This window comes from Pygoscelis adeliae, unplaced genomic scaffold, assembly GCF_000699105.1.
Source record: "Pygoscelis adeliae isolate BGI_AS28 unplaced genomic scaffold, ASM69910v1 Scaffold34, whole genome shotgun sequence".
Taxonomy (NCBI): Eukaryota; Metazoa; Chordata; class Aves; order Sphenisciformes; family Spheniscidae; genus Pygoscelis; species Pygoscelis adeliae.
The window spans coordinates 701,170-706,874 of record NW_008824658.1 but is presented as its reverse complement, the minus strand read 5'-3'; positions in this window follow the sequence as shown (position 1 = coordinate 706,874).

The window sequence follows — 5,705 nt, the reverse complement described above, 5'->3', positions numbered from 1 at the left end:
GGAGTTGTTGGCAGCTCACACAGCTGTGGCGCTGCAAGTATTTAATACACTGTTTAGGTGATTTGAAGGTAACAAGTGCTTAAGAGATGTGCCTTTAAAGACAAATTGCACTGTCCTGGGTCTGTCCCTACCAAGATCTGTGAGAAGAGGTGGTTCTCTGCCACTAAAATAGTGATTAGAGCCTCAAACCTAAACCATGTCGTGACTTTTTTAGATATGCGTACCAACATGGATCGAGCTTCTATTGGACTGTACTGCTGTTTTGAGTTTTTAATTAGGGTTTTAGGATTTTAAAGGCACAGTCCAACTAGCTGTATTCTGTGTATCTAACTAAAAAGGCTGTGTATTGGAGGGCAGTGAATATCTGTAGCAGTAAAGCAGAGTTCTTAGCTTAAACGATGTGTTTGTGAGAGAGGTCTGGGTCTGCCCTCTTTCCAAATCCATGTTCTGCATAGGTTGTTCTTTGCATTTTACAGGTAGTTCAGAGGAGCTAGTGGCTTCAGTAGAGTTGTCACCTTTTCCTGGTGAGCGCAGTTAACTTCTGCAAGAGGTGATATTCAATCTCCCCTTCCTCAACCAGTGTTAGGAAAACTTGGCTGCTGGTTGGAAGATGAAGTCAGTGCAGAGGTGTCTTTCTGAGCTTGCAGTCGGCCTTTGACATTTTGCTGCTCGGTTCTATAAAGTTGCAAAAGGCTTAAAAAATAAAATTGGAACCATGTCAGTTTATGTTGCTTCTGCTGGGACCCATGAGCAGCTGTGAAACTGCTTATCAAGTTGATGTTCAGATTCTGACTGGAAATTGCAAGAGCATGTCAGACTAGCATTCAGCCCAAAAACAAATGCGTGGTTATAGAGAGCACTGTCATGTACATCATTCCAAAAATTTTTACAATAAGTGAAATGTTGTTTTCTATTTGCTTTGCAATCTTCTGATGTATCAAAAGCCATGTAATTATCTATCCTTATTAAAGGTTCTGCAGTGGGAATGGATGGCTCTGTCTCTGTGTTTGCTGTGCAATTACTGTTAAGTAACAGGAAAGCCTGCTCTAAGTGGTCAGTCAGCAAAAGCATTACTGGGAAACTACGTAGCTATTGAGCACTTAAAAGCTGAAGACAAATTTTGAAGTCTTTTGTGTTCTGAAAGAAGGATGGGAGGCAGTTCTTATGAACTTTGCACTGAGATCAGAGACTAAGCAGTGAAGGCAATAAGTGAATGCATTAATCTATGGGGCTGAGAAAAACATTTCTTTCCTAAGAGAACAAAGTATACAGGGCTGTTTATCTCCCTTAAGTTTCCCAGGAGATGTGAACCCAAAATATGTTGCACGCAGCCTCTTCTATCACTGATACCGTCTTTGTAAAGCATCTTACCCAGAGAGGTCAGTTTTCTCACACAAGCCTTGCTCCTCTGTTCCTGCTCTGTTCTTGAAAGCATTTTGCAGATTTGCCTTGTTTGTGAGAGGTGCTTCCTCCAGAGCAGCATAGGTAAAAAGAGGTTTAGAGCTGCTTTCATTAAAAAGACAAGTCAATAACATAGTTATGTGACAGTTGCTTCTCTCTGACCCACAAAACAACATCTATTGGGAAGGTTTACATAGTTTTTGGACTGCTTCACTGCAATCTGAAGTCCCAGTTATGTGTTTATTCAGAGAATTGCCACTCACAATATATCATTCTCCCAGTTCTCTCACTCTGGATCTGGATGGTGGACTGTCCTTAGGGGTGTGGGGCTCTTTGCTCACAGACCATGAGGTTGTGCTGAACATTGGCTATTTGTTTTAATTTGGACGCGCTTGCCTGCCTGTTGGGCAAGTTGTTTCAGTTGGCTTCAGCCTTTCCATACAGGAGTGCCTGTTTGGGCCATAGGAACAGCTGAAATAGCTGGTTTTCTGGGACGTTTTGCTTGAGTTGTCTCTAAAGCCAAAGCCGTGGAAAGCTTTTTAATACAGTAATTTGGCATGAGCGAATGCAAAGTTAAGCAAAGCACGTTGAGCTGCTGGCAGTTGAAGGCTTGTATAGAGGTACTCCCTAAAGGAAGGGAGAGGCTTTCCAGAGTGTCCTATCAGCAGCTGGTTGTGTGCACAGTGGTGAAACTTTGCCCCGTTGGGGCTCTGTGGGGGAGCTAATCCACAGCCCTGTATATCTCAGCTATACCTGTGATGCAAGTTGCTGTGCTTTTCCACCCTCAGTGTTTGTGTACCTTATATCTGTGCTGATTTATATAGCTCAAGAACCTTTGGAGCAGGAAAACACTGCCACCTTGTTTGAATGGCTTTCGTTCAGAGGGAATGGAAGACCTGGGTCAAAATTGAGTTTCTGACTGGATTAAAATACCTGCTCTCATTCACTTCATTTAAAGCAGTGAGCCACTATTAATTTGAGATGGAGTTTAAATTTAAAAAACACAATGTAAATTACTCAGGAGGGGGTGTCATTTGTATACCCATAATGGTGATAACCTGGATAAAAGAATTGCAGGAAACTTATTTCTGGGGGAGAAGTGAAGGGAGGTGTTCTGGGCATGGCACTTTTATGATAACTTCTGGAGCTTATGCCTCTTACCAGAAAGGTTTTGGATGTTTGACTGGTACAATCAAAACCAGCTGGATTATGGGAATTTGAAGGTTTTTTAAAAGTATTTTTTAAAAAGCCCAAGAAGTCCAATTAGTAGAATTCAATTCATAGGAGTTTAAAAATTAATGGTAAGTTACCTTATAAAATATAGATCACTTGAGACTAAACTAAGAGCAGGCATATGGTTTTGATTTTTTTTTTCCCTTCAAACACTGGCACGGTACTGAGGCCAGACAACTTTATTTTCATGATGCATTATAACCAGCTGCAGATGTCTTAGGCATTATCGCTTCTAAATGGGCTTTGACAAATGTCTCCTGGAAGCCAGCAGCTCTAAATATTACATGCAGTGTATTCTGAGGAAATGTTGAAAATAAAGTTTTAGGAATTAAACGTTCAATGTCTGAATCAAGAAAATTTACTTTCTGCCCTTGTCAGGGGATTTGCTAGCTGAAAACATTCTTTTGCAAGACATGCACAGATGTTAGTCAGGACACATATAGAGACTGGAACAAATACTGTCCTGGATGGTTATTTACTGGCCCTCTATTGCTAATACTGGAAGCTGGACACTTGCTTGAAAGGGTACTTCAACATATATCTAAATGCTGAACTGAAACTTATAACAGGTATGCAACTTTTCAGCATTAAGGCAAAAAAATTGAAGCATGTATTTGAACATATGGAAACGTGGTTTTGTGCACCAGGGGCAATGGCATGGCTTCTACAACAGGAACTTTTGTGATATTTCAATTACTCTGTTCAGGATTAAAGTAAAGGACTTTAAATAAAGACCTTTCCGTGCTTTTTTCTTTGCTGCATAGCTTTGAATTTTGCCCAGAAGGGCATCTTCATGTGTATATGGGGTACAAAATGTTGCTTGTATGTTCAAGTGTATGGCTTTGGGGTGGAGAGGGACTATATGATTATTGACATGGGAATTGCATCAAGTGTCCTTGACTTCCAAAATTCAGTCAGCTTGATTCACCACTGCATAAACCATTCACTCATTTTTCCATACCGTGAGAGAGGTTGGGAAAATACCTGTGCTTTGCTGTACACACCTCATTAAAATGTGATTCAGTATGCAGCACCCCGAGTTCTCAGTCTGATCAACGCAGGAGGAGAGAAAGGAGGCATCCTGAGAGGATGGGCTGAGTGCCTAAAGGCTGAACGCTCAAAACTAGGTAGTGGAAATACCCCCTTAGGCAGGGATGTGCCAAACAGGCAATACATCTGATAAGGATTGTTTATATGTTAGCAGTTCATCAAGTAATCGTGGTCCTAATTGTTTGAAATTGTTAGAGGTTTTGCCAAAAATCTTTATAGAGAGTTTTAAAGGGAAATGGGGATTGCTTAAGTGTTATCAGTAGCTCTTTGTGCAAGGATTTTTTTGGTAAAAAGGTATTTCAGAGCAAGGTATGTACCTTTATATGTAAAGGTTAACGATGCATCTAATTTGTACCACATGGGGTAACCAAAGGGAATCTCCTTGCCTGTCTGTGTTACCCCTAAAGAGTCTTTCTCTAGCTTTGGACCAGTTTAAATATAAGCCAGCTTGTGCTCATTGAAATCCCTAGAGTCTGCCTGGCACTGGGGAGCAATTCCAAGAGAAGATTAGAGATGGCAAGCATCAATGGGTAACTACTTGAGCAGGGACCTGCCTGCTTTGCTTGAAGGGACATGGCACACTGCCCTGCAGCGGGGAGCCAAATCAGGCAAATGCAAGTCTAATGATTTGGATTTTGCTACTTCACATTAGTGTTTAAAACTGCTTAGATATAATCCTCCTAGCAAATCTCTCCATGCTTTGAGATGGCGAACATTCACTGCTGCACGCTGATTTTTAAGTATGAACTGGTTATACTGAATTCTTGTGCAGCTGAACAAAGGCTCTCACTGATGCCTGGCAAAGAGGAGAAGTTTTCATGTTTGATTCTGTTTGTACAGGAGCATAAAATGGTTCTTTGTATCGATGGGCTATAACAAATGAAACATTCAGCCAAAGGTTTGGTTTTGATATTTCCCAGTTGTGTAGTGACTCTGGAAAATGTATATATCAAATACTTGGGGGTGGGGGGGAATTCTGCTCAGTCGCTGTAGAGCTGCTGGTTGCATATGTTTAGTTGGACATGTTTTCTTGTCTTACAAATGTCTTATGACCTTTGGAAGAAGGGGCAAGCAACTCAGGAGGACTACAAAGATGTCGTGAGGTTATGCAGGGAGAAAATTAGGAGGGCCAAAGCCCAACTAGCAATTAATCTGGCTACTGCTGTAAAAGACAATAAAAAATGTTTCTATAAATACATTAGCAACAGAAGGAGGGCTAAGGAGAATCTTTATCCTTTATTGGATGTGAGGGGAAACATAGCGACAAAGGATGAGGAAAAGGCTGAGGTACTTAATGCCTTCTTTGCCTCAGTTTTTAATAGTTAAGACCAGTTGTTCACTGGGTACCCAGCCCCCTCAGCTGGAAGACAGGGGTGGGGAGCAGAATGAAGCCCTCCATGATCCAAGGGGAAATGGTTAGCCACCTGCTACACCACTTAGACACACGGGATGGGATCCACCCAAGGGGACTGAGGGAGCTGGCAGAAGTGCTCACCAATCCACTTTCAATCCTTTGTCAGCAGTCCTGGCTGACCAGGGAGGTCCCAGTTGACTGGAGGTTAGCAAATGTGACGCCCACCTACAAGAAGGGCCGGAAGGAGGATCCAGGGAACTACAGGCCTGTCAGACTGAAACCGGTGCCGGGGAAGGTCATGGATCAGGTTACCTTGAGTGCCATCACATGGCACGTACAGGACAACCAGGTGATCAGGCCCAGTCGGCATGGGTTTATGAAAGGCAGGTCCTGCTCGACTAACCTGATATTCTTCTATGGCAAGATGACCCGCTTAGTGGATGAGGGAAAGGCTGTGGATGTTTTCTACTTAAGACTTTAGTAAAGCCTTTGACACCATTTCCCACAGCATTCGCCTGGAGAAACTGGTGGCTCGTCGCTTGGATGGGCGTACTCTTTGCTGGGTAAAAAACTGGCTGGATGGCTGAGTCCAAAGAGTTGTGGTGAATAGAGTTAAATCCAGTTGACAGCCAGTCACAAGTGGTGTTCCCCAGGGCTCAGTTTTGGG